The 15,967-nt window shown below is 41.9% G+C and overlaps 2 long non-coding RNA genes across 29 annotated transcripts in view; one reads left to right on the plus strand and one right to left on the minus strand.

The window, feature by feature from the left end:
- The window catches only part of LOC114596192 (uncharacterized), a 70,265-nt gene extending 54,449 nt beyond the window's left edge, over window positions 1–15,816 (minus strand). For 4 of the 28 annotated variants that reach the window (XR_003706451.2, XR_003706452.2, XR_013392606.1 and 1 more), the window contains exon 1: window positions 12,416–14,826. This is a non-coding gene — a long non-coding RNA (uncharacterized LOC114596192). The other 24 variants (XR_013392600.1, XR_013392601.1, XR_013392610.1 and 21 more) reach the window with 23 other exon arrangements.
- LOC114596193 (uncharacterized) lies at window positions 2,379–10,905 on the plus strand. Its single transcript, XR_003706457.2, has 4 exons — window positions 2,379–2,538; window positions 5,416–5,598; window positions 6,937–7,024; window positions 10,543–10,905. It is a non-coding gene; the product is annotated as an uncharacterized LOC114596193 (long non-coding RNA).
- Window positions 15,817–15,967: the final 151 nt, after the last annotated feature.

A 15,967-nucleotide genomic window follows, 5' to 3' on the forward strand; every position in this document is an offset into this window, starting at 1 on the left:
TTTCCCAGCATTTCCAAAAGAAATTTAGTCATGAAACACTATCTACCAAGTCGTCAGGTAGTGTACAAAAGATAAGTCTCTAACACTGATGAAACATTCCTTTAAAAATGTAGTTCAACGGACGTTTCATGTAGCTTAATCTCAAATGTCTTTTTTACATCAAATGGCTCCTGCTGGTACTCATTCCAAACAATAAATCCAGAAGTGATTTTAGTTAAAAATAAACCTTCCTATCATGGGGAGGAGGGGGGAGACTTTGTAACCAATTGTGCAACCTTTTTTGCAAAATGGAACTCAATCAGATTTATTAGGAGCTAGCTTGGAAAAATGGACCGGCAGAGACGTGCAGATGTTCCTGGGTGAAGAGACCCTGTCTTCAGCTGGTTCCTTCTTCCAAACAGTGCTTAACTATAGGGTGCCAAGGATGACATTTACCTGGCAGTAAAGCCCACTGAATTAAGCAGGACTTACTTTTGAGTAGACATGAATAGGATTGCATTGTTGGTCCCTAACTGCAATTAGCAAAGCTCCCAAATCATAGCCTATGACTTTTCAGGATAAGCGGGCATCAGATAGCAGCCTAAGGGAGGATGGAGTTTTCAGGTCCCACAAAGAGATAACAAGCCTGCTTCTTGACCCCTTTAACAATGCAGGTGCCTAGCTTATTTTAATGTGACGGTGCAACTAATTTTCCACTCTCTAGTTGAAATAGCTTACTTAGCTAATTGTTTTTACTATTGAAATCATAAATGCAAACATATATCACATATTCCCACACTGGCAAAATCAAATACCTCTCTGTTTTACATTGCTAAAGCATCTGAAAGTACATATGAAAACACACACATACAGAGAAAGTTGTATCTCAACTTAAAGCAGAATATGGCCCCAATCATTAAATAACTTACACAGTTTTGTCTCCAAAGTGGGCATGAAATATAGGAGGTTTCTAAATAATGTCTTTGGTTATTGTGTTTGATAGCCTCATGAATCTCCCAAACCGAGAGATAAGCCAAATTCCACCATTGCGATTCTTGACCATGGCTTTTCTATTACAATAATACTAATATATACACTAATTATTCATGTGCCTAACCTTATGTAGCCTAAATACCCCACTCCACCCAAAAAAAAAACAAAAACAAGAGGGAGGCATCAGCATACTATGGGGACCTCTGAGGTTTGTACAAATATATAAAAAATGGAGGGGAGGGGCAGAGGAGTGGGAAAACCCAGTTCTAAACAGCCAAATGAGGACTGAACATGCTCAGCGACCACCGTCATGGAGAGCAGGAAAAACCAGAGTGGAAGGTGGCGTGTTGGATGCCCTGGAAAAGGCCGTGGGCAGGAACACTGAAGAGGCAACTTCATGCAGCAACATTTTGTTGCAGACCTCGCTCGTTCCTTCCAAAAACCAAGTCTGGTCCTTCCTCAAGGACAAAACAAGAGAAGAAGCCTAACAGAAGAAATAGCCTTGAATGGAAACTAGACATCAGCTAATTCGGTCAGACATACAGGCACTATAGAAGGGAAAGGCATCTTCCATTACATGTGGCTGAATAAAAACCAACAAGCAAGCAAGCACAGGCTCCGCAACTTTTAGCTCTAAATAGCCCAGAATTAAGAACTCCTGTTAACATTTAGTTTGGAACATTTTAGAAATTCATTTTTAACTTACCTCCCGCTGTTTATATTCCTTACTTGCAGGCTGAAATGTAGAACACATACAGGGTGCTCACCACAAACTTTCTTCCTTTGCAGACCTAAGCGCCCTGCTTAATAATACACTTTGCCTCACCTGACAACACTATTAACTTTCAGCTGCTTCAGCTGGATTAGTAGGCCCGCTCTAGAAACGGAAGAGGAAGCAGAGCCCTCAAGAACCACTGAGTTCCAGGTGGGATTCCCAGAGTGTCCCACTGGCCATAGAGTTCTTTCAAGCATTCCCCCTGGAATGCCCCACACTTGAGTGGTCAACATGGCGGCAAAAAAGTTTTAATTCCAGTTCAGTGGCCAATCCTGCCTTGCAAGGATGGGGCTTGTCTCCTGTTGACTTCAGTCTGTCTTCTGCATTGCAGTGCAGTGATTACGCACATGTAAATCCCTTCATGTTCAATGGGGCTTGCTCCCAAGGAAGGGTAAAAACAATGTAAATAACCGATCAAAACAGAAGAATTATTATTAGCAGATTTAGTTTTGCCGTTTGTTTAACCCACCCCCAATTTTATGCGATCAGGAAACAAATTGCCTTAGTGCTGTTGCTGTTTTAAAAATATTATTAATTTCAATCAATGTGGAAGTGCCTAACTTCATACTACAAAAGCAGCAGCCAAGCACGAGTCAAGCAAATAGGTGGTGTAAACTAGAAGCAATCCTCCTCTTCCCGCCACCGTTTTGATAACAGATACGAAGTTGAGACGCGATTAGGAGGCTGGGCTGCGCCTCCTGGTGGCCACAGAAATAAACGATTATTTTCCGGGGGTGGGGAATGACTACAAATCCTAACGCGAAAAAGCTTCGTACAGGTTTGGAAAGCAGGTTAGTACTGTTGCTTCTTCTGGCACTTACGGAACACTCTGTGTCAATTTTGCTAAGGGTATTCATTTACTAGGCGAGACAAAAATCAGTATTGTCATATGGATGCACTTCTAAATGTGTAAGTACTGTATGGTTGATGTGTTTATTGTAGCATTATTTCACCGTGAAACCTACACAAACCAGGAGTAAATGGCCATATAGACTAACCTAGCTGCGGTCTTACTTGGAAGTGAGTCCCATTCAACTCAACTGGACTTTCTCTTAAGGAGCAGGCATCACTTACAGAGGATTGAGAGGCTTTAGTATAGGGCAGGCATGTCCAAAATCCGTTTTGGGGGCCTAATCTGGCCTGCCAGTCCTTTTAATCCGGCCCCTGTGGCAGTTTATTTCCTGGGGTAAAATCCCCAAAAAACTCAACAACTTCAATCCTAAAAAAAGATCAACTTTGGTCCTTACAGCCCTTCACTTCATCAAATCTGGCCCTCTTTGAAAAAAGTTTGGACATCATTAGTACCACTTAAGATCACTGCATTTAGAAATGCTGAGCTACAATTCAGAGTTCCTTTCAAGAGCAGCCCTGTTAAAAACACTTAGCCTGCATTTCTATATACAGCTTAAATTTCTTAGTTACCTAAGATTCTCATTGTACCACACAAAATCAAAGAATTGTAAAGATGGAAGGGAGCCCAAGCGCCGACTACTCCAACCCCCTGCAATGCAGGAATCACAAAGCATCCATGACAAATGGCCATCCAACCTCTGCTTTAAAACCTCCAATGAAGGAGAGTCCACCATCTTCTGAGGGAATCTGTTCCACTGTTGAACAGCTCTTACTGCCAGAAAGGTCTTCCTAATACTTAGTTGGAATCTCCTTCCTTGTAAATTGAGCTCACTGGTTCAGGTACTACCCTCTGGAGCAGGAGAAAACAAGCATGCTTTATCTCCCATACTAAAGCCTTCAGATATTTGAAGATGGCTATCATCTCCTCTCAACTCTGTCAACTCTGTTGGCTAAACATACCCAATTCCCTCAACCATCCTTCATAAGGCTTGGTTTCCACACCCTTTATCATCTTTGTTGCTCCCCTCTGCACACATTTCCAGCTTATCAATACCCTTCTTAAATTGTTGGTGCCCAGAATGGGGCGTGGTTCCTCAGATGGAATTTGACTAAGGCAGAAGAGAACATCAAACAAGTGGAAATGTACAACAAATAAATAATTTGGAATCAGCAGGATTTATTGAAGGCAGTAATGGTTAGGAGCATAGCTTTATTTTCCTAGCCTTTTAATTTGAAAGGTTTTGTTGCTGCTAATTTTCAATCTGCTGTTTTATTTTTACATTGTTTTGTTGCCTTGCCTCAATTGAAAGGCAGCACACATATTGATTAAATAAACAAAAGCATTTAACACTGATGGTTAAATTTAATTTCAATTTCCCCACTTTTCAAGAAGTAGAAAAATTCCAGAGTAACTCCACAGTGCCTGTTTCCTAATGAAGAGATGGTGCTGGAGAGTTGAAGGCTGCTGGGGTTTTCAATTTCATTTTTTGTTGTGATGTCGGCCATTGTGTACAATTGAATTGTAGACCAAAGCCTCTGAACAGCACCAGCTTGGCAAAGGCTAGGCTAGGTATTAGCTCACTATTTTCTTTTTATATATATAAATAATTTTTATTTATTTTTAATAAGGTATGAACAAAACAAAGTTTCCTCTGTCCCCCACACCCCTTGAACAGAAGATTATCTCACTATTTTCAACTATGTTTTCATTTCCTTGTTCCTAACAGCGCTGTCCCCATTTTACCTGAAATGTGACTTTAGAAATAAGGTGCCTCTGCTGTATTCATAAAGTCCAAACCTTGTTGAGGAATTCAATGTGAATTCCAAATGCCGTGGCTTCCAAATGCCTTTAGACCCCTACTCAGGTAAACCAAAGAAGGGAAATTACAGCTGTGCTATAAACCACTTGAATACTTTTTTTCTGTTTCACATGGGCTTGCAATTCTTGCCCCAAGGTAATAGGAGAAACTGTAAGCTGATTCTCTCAAGCATTTTATCTGATTCCAGATAAATCCTTAAGCACTTGTTCATACATATTCATATGCAGAATCTATTCTTGACTAGTTCCAGTGGGACCATTTCCCCCTGCAATATTTTTCTCTAGCTGTTTGAATTGGTAAAGGTAAAGGGACCCCTGACCATTAGGTCCAGTCGTGACCGACTCTGGGGTTGCGGCGCTCGTCTTGCTTTATTGGCCGAGGGAGCCGGCGTACAGCTTCCGGGTCATTCCGGATCTGGCGAACCAGAGCAGAGCACAGAAACACTGTTTACCTTCCCTCCAGAGCGGTACCTATTTATTTACTTGCACTTTGATGTGCTTTCGAACTGCTAGGTTGGCAGGAGGTTTGAATTAGTAGACACTGGCTATTCCTGAAACACAGATGCCATTGATTCCCAACCAGATGGGTGCAGTATAAATAATAAAAATATTATTAAAAATTATTATTGTTTTTTCATTGACTCTATATGGGTAGAACCTGACTGTTACATATCAGACATTTTGGTTAACCAAGAGTATGTCATGCCTCTAATTTTGGTGGCTGCTTTGAAATCACTCCATTTTTCAGACTTAAAAAAATGGTTTCCTAATTTTTTGAACTAATATAGCACAATGATATTTTCAGTATTTCTTTCTACAAATATGAGGGCTATAAAATTTAAAACTGAAAGGTTTTGCATCTTGGAAGCCTTATATAAGTTTCCACTCAATATGTGGTGGACTTTTTAGGTGTTATGCTTCTCATCTTTAAATAGAGATTGATTAATTGTGTAATATTTTAGTGTAACCCCTTAAATAACATGTTTTATATCTCCAGGAGGTCTTGTGTGTCTCTGGTGTTATAAATGGCTTTTGCCAGAGAGAAGAGAGCATAATAAGCTAGAAGAAATTCTCTCTTTCTACTGTGATCAACGTTCACTCCAGAAACATTTTTCTCTGTTACTGAGCAGAGACCTGAGACAAGGGGCTGTCATACTGTGTGGAATTGCCCATCCATCATGTGAGTTAAGATCTATCCACTCTCAGTATTTTGACTTCTCATCACTCATGTGATAAGGTCCCCATTTAGATAAATGAACTACAGAATTATTATTGCGTTAAAGTTGTCCTTACAGATAAATTAAAAATGTTATTACCATCTTTTTGTAATGTTGCATGCACCCTTCTGTAAACTGCGTAATTTAATCAGTGCTAGCAACTGTGTGATAAGCACAAGAGTACGGAGATCCTGAACACATACAGTACAAAATTGAGAACTACTCTCCTGAAGAATAATGAGCCTACATTTGCTCCTCTGTCTTGCTCTTTAGATTGCTTATCTGGTAGAAATGGGGAATAGTGGAGGATATGGTGTATTCTGCTATTTGCAGCTGATAGGTTACATTTTATGAACTTGGTGGCATAGATAATGGAATGCACAAGCTCTTTCACCACAAGTAGGGACAAAATAGCAATGTGCTTTTCTTTAAAACCTGTCATTCTGCTTGCAAAAACCAACAAAGAAGCTACAACTACATCATAAGATTATAGCTCATGGATTTCTTTCCATCTCCCATCAGCCCTGTGGTATCATGAGTGTGTGCTGTCTGGAAGTTATTTTCTTCTTACTCCAGACATTGTATAGCATCCTTGAATTCTCCTCATTATTTTCATGTGTCAGTTTTTTCACTACTTTACTTATTCTAGATGGATAGTAATTGCATCATATTAAGGTTTATATATTTCTTTAAAATTATAAGGATCTTTGTGCTAGGACCTATCTGCCTCAAACTAGGATCTTGCCATCTTTTGGTTGACCATCAATCAAATAAGATTTCCTTTAGAAGGAGGTCAGTAGAGGTTTATAGCATTTTGTGCTATTTGAGTTTATTTACAAAGGCATAGGCTGAGCATAGGTAGAGCTACACAGCTTAAAGTTGGGTCATCAGAATGGTGCCTTTGAGGACTCCCCCTGATCACAGATCTGGTCTTTACAGCATTGCCATGGCATGAAAACATGGATCTTCATTTTTACAAGAGATTGATTCAAAGCCACCATCAAATCATAGGGTAGATCTGTGTTGACAGTTGTGTTACCTTACTTGTTGTTATTCAATGTAAAAATCATGAAGATCCATGAGGATCTGTGCTTTACAACAGTGATTTTGGAGTTATCAAGCAGCAAATGTGTGGGCAGTCTATCAATGTCAAATTTAATATGATGGTGATATTTGAGGGATTCCATGTTGGAATCTGAAGATGATCCATTTTAATTCTGCTGAATTTGATTTTTTTCCAGACCCCTTGGAAAAGTAATAATGTGTTTTGTGTTCTTTCTCTCCTTCTGTTTGCCTGAAAGAGAGGAGAAATGACCTGGGGAGAAAGAAGTGATGGTGGTACCCTGGGCACACCTTCCAAACTGCAGATGTGCCCAGGACCCCAAAAAGGTTAGCGATCCTTGGCTTAACCATTCAATCAGCAAATTCCACTACCTCACCCCAGAGAGAGGCAACCAACCTCCCTAAATTCTGTAGATGTACAGAGCTCAAAAACTGAGCTCAGCCCTCTTTGTGTCTCTCCTAGTCTGCTCTATGACCAGAATATGAACCTTAGTATCCTTCAGTGCTTGCCTTAAGTCAGAGCTGAGCATTAGAAGTTGATAAGATTCATGTGCCAAACTAGGAACTTCACCAACATCACTAATTCTAATAAGGCTGTAGAAGTGTTGGCCTTTAATAGAAATCCTATATATAGTTTTCTCTCTGGAGGAAGGCTGAAAGCACCTTTGCAACAACTACCAAATTACATACAGCACTGAGCTCTTAATCCTTTGCTGCATGCTGAGCTAGGGAAACAGGATAAAGAAAGAATACTCACATGTCCTATAAAACCTCTGTTCTGTGACATAGATCTAGGTAGTAGACACTTGTTTCATCTGTAGTGTGGTTCTGTGCATTCATTGACTTTTCCCACACTTTATTGTATTGGTCTCAGATGTGTAGGTAACATTCATTCATTTTTCTACCTTCAATTCCAATCAACCTATCCAAAACGGAGCCTTTAATCAGGTGTATGTAGTATAGTTTAAGACACTGAAGTAAAAATGGACTTTTCTTCATTTATTTATTTTTCATTTGTTCAAAAATCTGCTATAGAAAGACTTCTTCTTCTATATGCTTGGTAATACAATTTTAAGCCATTATTTCCACCACTTTCACCAGAACAGATATTAAGTTAACTGGCCTGTAACTTCCAGCGTGAAATACCTTCCCCAGGGTTCCATTATTTATTTATTTTTAAAGCCATTACATTCTAGTTCTTCTAGTACAGAAGCTGATCTTACTAACAAGTTACATATTACTGCAGGTTTTGGGGATTCAGCCTGCATAATGCCCTGAGTTCTTTCCATTTCTCAGGATCCTGTACCCAGCAAGGGTTAAAATCTAATACAGGATTCTATTGCTGAACTATATATGCACCATGATTAGCATTACCAAAGAAGTTGTTCTGTGCCATAGGGCAAATGGGTGGGCCTTCCCTCTCACCTGGCTGGTAGTCAGAAGAACAGTGCAGTTGTGCATGAGCTGAGCAGAAAGTTGAGGCACAGAGCCTTGTTTGATCTGTGCTGGAATCCAGTGCTGTGACTAAGAAAGAAGCAAAATCTCTTGGGGTGTTAATGCTAGGAGCCCCTCCAGCTTATGCTCAGGTTGCATATATGTGTAAACAAACCATATATCCTGGACACCTCTGGTCACTGCTATGGATACATTGCTATGGACCAGAGGAGAAACGACCTCTGGGAGGAGCACAGAGAGAAGAAACGCCATGGCGCATCTGGAGCAGCACAACTGGATGCCTTCATCTGCCCCTGCTGCTGCAAAACGTCTCTCCCGCATCAGTCTCTACAGCCACACCAAGGCATTGCAACCTTCCAAGGACAAACTCTTCCATTGTCTCCCAAGACAGATGGATCTCAGCATTCCTGTATGCCACAGTCTCTGCTGACCCTCATTCCAAAGAAACCAGAGCCTGGGTCAGTGCTTGGAACCCTTGGAATCTCTCAGCACTCAAGAGATTGGGGTGGCATGTAATGATAATGTTAGATGATCAGCAATTTCCCATCTGAATTCTTCTAATAACTCTCAAGCAGATGCTATCAGGACCAGTTTTTAATTCATCAACAATGCCCGTCACACACCTAGCTATTTATGTCCCTAATGACCAGATCACCCACTACCAGGATCACTACCAGGGTGGTTAAGTTCCCAAGGTGCCATTAGTCTATCACTGAATACAGTGCAGTCACCATGTAGGTGCCTGCTGTACTAGAATTTATATAGAGTCACAAACGCTGTTGCAAAAGGCATTAGGCTCTAAAAAAAGGAGAAAATACCTGAGGGCTCCTACATTTTATGACATGCCGCATTAGTGTCAGCAAAGACAAAAGTATATCATGGCCAGGCTGTCAGGTTTGAAAGGCTTTCAAATCTGTTCAGGCACTCGTGTCACAGCACAGGTTGTACACTACAGTCCAAAGAGCAGGTATGTGATTTTTAATTCCATAATCTATGTGCAGAATGCCACTCACAATTACATTTCCCTTTTAAAAATATGCTTTTAATGTGCATTTCTGATTTAGTTTCCCTGCATCCATCTTAAAGACTGGTGCAATATAGACTCTGGAATTAAGGTAATATAATTTTGTAGAAGGGAAGTATCAGAGCTCCAACTTTAGTTTACTTTTGGCTTCTTTATTTCAGAAGGCAGTGGTTACTCAGTAGTTTGAGAAATACATTCTACAGAAGGCTTGGACTCACCAACAGCACAGTCCTATACAAGTGTACCCAGAATTAAGCTTAACTGAATTCAACTGAGCTTTCTCCCAAGCAAGTGGTTATAGAATTGCACTCTTAAAGATACTTAACTGATCTGAACCCCTGGTGATCAAAATTGGCTCCAGGACTCAAATAATTTACTTCTGCAACTCCTTCAAAACAAGCAAGCAATTTATCTAGTGGGAAGCCAGGAATTTTCTGAGCACCTTAATATGAAAAAAAGCTGGTACTATGAAGGCAAATAAGGTGTTTCCAAAAACACAGGCATAACTGCTTGGCTACTTACATTTTTAAAAAAGAAATTTTGTAATAAACCACATAGTTGACCAATATCAATAACATTCACAAATAAGATATACAGGAGCTTCATTTTAACAGACTCTTAAAAGTGGAATACAAAGGAAATCAATGTGTGTAGTATTTACTAACTTGTGTAACTTCCTTCAAAGCAGTTCTTCTCCTAGCTTATTTCATTTTTTCATTGGCATCTGTCACTGGGAAAAGGTGATTGCTCCTCCAGTGAATATATCCCCATGATAGTTAAATCCAGTAATGTTCAATGATGCCCACATAGGGGAATCTCCCCCTCCCCCTTCTGAGGGTCAAGGAATCTTTGGGAAAGGCCTAAGATGCAGGGCAAGGAGGTACAATGGGAGGGAGGGGGATCAGGTGGAAACAGTTTCCAAGAGTAGGAGCCAGTGGCAGACTTTGGGCTTTAAAATTTCAGTGGTACTCTGTGCAACACCAAATTTAGTGTCCCCTTGCCTCTTGCCTTCTGTTGTGGTGCCCCCTGTCGTGTCCTCCTGGCATGGCACCCACTGCAGGCGAACTGGTTGCGCTCCCCTAAATCTGCCTTTGTAGCGCTTCACTCATGCAGTCTGCATCTGCCTGATTTCCCTGTCCTACCACAGCCCTCCAGCATATGCCTTTATTGAGACGTAAACCCTTTTAGGGGCTTCAGTAGGGAAACTTCCTTTGTGTCTGTATCCTTGCAGTCCCATAACATTGGATGCAATTCAAGTCATAGATACTGAGGGGTATCTATGGAGTATCCAAATGTCCAACACCTGTGTACCTGTGATATCTCTAATGCTATGCAATGTTCTTCTCCTCCCATGTTACATGCACAGTTTGTGATCAGCGGGGACTCGCTGCTGTGGAATTATCTGCTGAGACTCCAAGAACATCAGTAGGGTCTGCTGGATCAAGCCAATGGCCCATTTAACCCAGCATCCTGTTCTCAGAGTGGCCAGCCATATGTCTGTGGGAGCCAGCAAGCTGGATTCAAGCACTTGTAACTCTGTCTGGTGCCATGGATAAAAGAACAATGGCAAAAGAGATACAGGTGTCTATGTTACCTAGTTAGGTAAAGGATATTGTGTGAGTTCATTTGTTAATTGTGTCTCTTTGATGAACAGAAAGTAATTACTGGAATAACAAGTTGAGTTGCACAGTCCTGTTACCTGATTGTATTATATGAGCTGAAGTGTGAAATGGGGAGGGAAAGATGGGGAACTGGAGAGGATGTGGCTAATGGTTATAGAACCAATTTTGTAACTACTATCCGGGTTTCCACCTCATAAAATCTAATAGAAACAATGGGGAATGTCTCATTACTAGCTCCATGAATGCATTTGGCGCTTGCAGTCCAAGAGTGTGATGAGTAAGAAGATAGGGCAAGAGCAGACTTTTCAGTTTCCTGTGTTTTATGTGGAGGCAATTTACTTTTCTCTTTAATTTGTTATGGAATGTAATTAGAGTCTGTTTCAGAATATGGAAAACAAAAGTGGTCTCCTTGGAGTGCTGTCAGCACTTCAGAATAAGACACTTACGTCCAACCTTATTTATGTCCTCATATATGTGCTATAAAGTTCCAGATTTTCCTGACTTAGCAAAGCATCACACTGTGGCTGAGCAAAATACACCTTGTGTCAGCTACTTGGACTCATTTACTTTGATAGAATGCTTCAGTACTATATCATTATACTGTCCACCATCTCTGAATTACTGCAGGTGAAATAATTAACAATGTGAAAATGTTCACCTGCAAACTAAACATTACAGCTTAAATCCTTAAATGTGAAGGATGCACAATTATCACCATATTTATTGCTATTTGTTTAGCTCACTTTCCACATGGAGATAGTGGTACTTTGCTCTTGCATAATTAATCGTTTTAAGCTTCTTGTTGGATAATGTCGTGACCCTGGAATCTGACTCTCCATCATCAGCGGATGAGGCCAAGGATTTGAAGATAGTATCTGAGTGGAAGAGAGATTTGCCAGCAGAACAGACTCCTGACATCTGTCCTGCCCGGGAAGATCCAGCAGAACAGGAACCAGTGCTGGCAGCACCTTACTGACACAAGGTGGTCATGCACTCCAGATGAGCCCAGAAACGCCCAGCTGAACCATGGTCTCCCATGCAACTTCTAAGTCAGGAGCTACTGAAGCAAGCCAGGCCTCTTTAACACGAAGGGTCTTTGCTTATTGGAGGCGGAGCTACAGCTTGCCACTATACCAAAAATTGATCTTGCTTGTATGACACTTCAGTCTGAGCTTCACAGCTTTGGACTTTCTCTTATCAATGTTACCTTACCGGGACCTGGACTTGTTTGATTTTGTTTCCCTTGCAGGAACCGGAACTCATGCCTACATTTTCTCCCATTTGGGGCAAGAAATCTATATACAGTGGTACCTTGGGTTACATATGCTTCAGGTTACAGACTCCGCTAACCCAGAAATAGTGCTTCAGGTTGAGAACTTTGCTTCAGGATAAGAACAGAAATCGTGCTCCAGCAGCGCTGCAGCAGCAAGAGGCCCCATTAGCTAAAGTGGTGCTTCAGGTTAAGAACAGTTTCAGGTTAAGAACGGACTTCCGGAATAAATTAAGTACTTAACCCGCGGTACCACTGTAGCTGAAATCACTGCCTGGAGCAGAACTGATACTAGCTATTATCTCTTCCTTTTTACCAAGGCAGGTAATTTTCTGCCACTGAGTTACCTGAAGTGGACGGAAGACAGCAACATGTGGCAAATGCAAGACGGCGAAGCTCAGTAGTCTATGTCCTGTGCAGCTTCCCTGCTATTTTTCTTCACAGACTCTGCAGACACAAGACAATATTTTAATCTTGCTCATATCTCTTCTCTTGGCTTACGTCCAGATGAACTTCCAACTGGGCCAAACTAGACATGATGTTAAATGCATTGTTGCATTTACTTGTACATTTTATAAAAATGAAAATAGCTGTCATTGAGGGGAGCAAGATTGGGACCATGACAGGCAGGAATTAACTATTTCTCTCATGGTCTACCCAGTGTTTTTCCCTTTGCAATTTGGATTAGATTTTTGGATTAATGCAGATATCCTTAGTGTCCATTCCTTATTCCAAGGTCTGAATGACCCTTAATGGAAAAACTAAGGATGTGCTGAAGGATATGGCCAGTGTGATTACAGGATTACAGAATTCATTTACAAGGCATTTTCCTGAGCAAACCCAGTAGATGCTAACCAGACATTCCTGCCCCAGCCACTTCTTCAAATGGGCTTCATTAAAATAATGGGCTGATATAGCACAAACCCAGCTGTTATGGCCACAAAGTGTCTTCCTGCTCTAATTACTGATACCAGGGTATCAGTAATTACAAATATTTGTTTCTCACTTCAGTAGTCACACTCACTGCCCCCCTGGTGTTCCTTGTACCAACGTTCTTCTCCTGTTCCAATCTTGCAGTTCCTAACTCACACCTGAAACTCTTTTAATTTCATGCCAGAAACTTCTGCAGCACAGTTTTAAAAGATGGAGCTAAAGCATAAGCCAGTGCCTCTGAAGATCTCGTGTAGAATTTTCCATTTGAAATGTTGCATGATCAATGAGGTGCTATTTCATTCTGAAACATCCCTGAGAGATGAAGGATGTAAGATAGGAAGGAACAGTGAAATGTCATCTTTGGATAAAGGATAGTTGGAAGAGAGGATGAAAAGGGGAAGAATTAATCTGAAAAGAGATATAGTAAAAGAGGATTTGCAGTAGGGTGGGTTGATTGTTTTGAATAAAGTCAGGGCTTTATTTTCCAGCTGGAACTCACTGGAACCCAGTTCCGACACCTCTCAGGTGGGTGCCATTGCCATTATAAGAGAACAAGGGAGGCATTCATGGCTAGTCCGGCATCTCTTTTCCTAGAATAATAGCACTGAATAAAGTTACACATTTCATCAGAAACTACTTTCAGTTACCTAGAAAGCCTGTAGCTTAATTATGGTACCTGAACCACATGTGTAAGCTGGCCCTTAGTTGGCGTCTCCTTCATAAGCTTCCTAGATGTTTGCACTGAAGGTAAAACAATAATGGTGATCATTTGTATTCAGCAGTTATTAAGAAAGAAGGTTGGGGGCAGCGAGAGGAGAAGGGTTACAAGAACATTCAGTTATGTAGGTATGGCTGCCTTCAATGCCATCTATTGTTGTAAACACAATATTATTATTTATTAAATTTGTAGACTACTGTATACAGGTAGATCTCAGGGTGGTTCACAACAAAAAAATACAATATAAAAAGCACACAAAATGCATACTAAAATAAGAACAAAGACAACCCAATAATCCCCCCTTCCACAGCACGTTTAAAAGGGTATTGGATGTCAATCAGCCAAAGGTCAGGTTAAAAAGGAACATTTTTGCCTGGCACCTAAAAGTGTCTAATTCTTATCTGAATTGAGCTTCAGTTTGTTAGCTCTCATCTAGTCCATTATTATCTAGGCAAGGCTGTTCATCTTAAAATATTATAAGGGCACCAACCCATCGCTTTAGGATAGGAGAGAAAATAGAAATTACGCTAGGGGAGCTGTCCTTTTTTTCAGGAGCAATAAAGGCAATGTTGGGGGACTTGGTGCCCTCAGATGATGTTGGTCTCCAACTCCCGTCAGCCCCAGCCAGCAAGGCCAGTGTTCAAAGGATGGTGGGAGCTGCAGCGCAAAAATATTAAATGCCTTTGCAGGGAGGAAAGGGGAGGCTCTGCAGGAACACTGAAGAGGAAAAAGCAGCCGCAGACACATCTGCTCTCTGCTTCCTGCAGAACCACACGAATGAATGGAAACACGTCATGAACAATACAAGCCACGGACGTGAGCGCCAGGAAATACTAAGGCAACGAGTTGTTGTTGTTGCTGCTCATTAGCATAAACGCAGCAAACAGCCGAATCCGCAGCCTCTCTCCCCTCCCAGCAGGCTACGCATATTCGACCCGCTTATCGCAAAGCCTGACGGGATTTGTAGTCCCGACAGCGAGGGACCGCACAACCCCGCTATAAGCTTCCGAAGCCAAGATTCCTAGAAACTACGAGCTCCCTTCCAGATCGGAGTCCCGCTTTCGCAGAACCAGCCCTACAGCCCCGGGATTCGGACAGACGCCGTCTCCTCACGCTGCTCTGAGTTGCTCGGTCATCGCCCGTCTTTTAAACGACCTCTTGTCCACTGTTTCTCAGCTGATCGAGCGTCTCCGCCATACTCTCGCGATACTTTTTCAGCGATTCATGTTCGGAGTTCAAGAGACTGGCGGCTAAAAGGGCCCCAGTCGTGATGGGTTTCAATCTGCATTTCCGGTTACTGGCTGCATATCTCTCCCCGCCCTCCCCCGGCCAAGTGTAGTGGAAATGCATAGGGATCAACACGGGCTGGTTTTGGAAAGCTGCTCCGAGAACCATTTTAGCTAAAGGGCGGGGTATAAATGCCATAAGTAAATAAACAACAATGCCACCTTAGCTGTTTCCATTCTTAAGTCCTATTGAATTCAGTGAGGCTCACTTCTAGGTAAGGGTGGGGCGTAGGATAAGTGCAAAATAAAATTTAAAAACAGCTTTCGTGAATGTGCTTTAAAATAATGATGCCTTCTACCATAACAAAACGGGTCACCCCCGCCGGATTTAACACATTATTGGAGAGAAAAGGTTTCTTCTGTACCTTTACAGATGGAGAAGGCTACCCCTGATGAATTTCTGTCTGTCGTGAGGATTTAGGCATGTACAGACTTCATGTCCCCTTTTCAACTTTACGAAGCTTCTTTTGTACTCTGAGGAAAACCGTTGTTTCAAAGCTCTGCGGCAAAGAGCGTTTTCTTAAAAAGACAAGCGGAGCGGGGGGGGGGGGAGAGAGAGACTTCCCATTGCTGCCTCGCTATCTGTTGAATCTCTACCTGACATGAGGCCTTTCCAAGAGTCTCAGGCGACTTGCCAGCGAGGAAAGCCTTGAATCTGAGGAGAATTATGGCACAATACCCGTGTTTCTTTTAAAACCCAGGCTCCTTTTCTACCTCCTGCGAGGTAGAAAAGAGCGAGGGAGCGACATTGTCTGTTTTAACCAAGCCGCCCCCAAATTCCCACCACTCCTGCCCCGCACATGGAGGATTCCTGGAAGTCCAATCTGGGACCGGAAGTGAAGTCTGTTCGGAAGCAGCGGCGGCGACTGGGCCTCCCCGCCCCCCAACATCTCTGTCAAGAGGAGGAGGAGGAGGAGCTGCAGCTGGCCGGGCTTGGTCCCGCCCCTCCCTTCCTTTCAGCC

This window comes from Podarcis muralis, chromosome 4, assembly GCF_964188315.1.
Source record: "Podarcis muralis chromosome 4, rPodMur119.hap1.1, whole genome shotgun sequence".
NCBI classification, from domain to species: Eukaryota; Metazoa; Chordata; class Lepidosauria; order Squamata; family Lacertidae; genus Podarcis; species Podarcis muralis.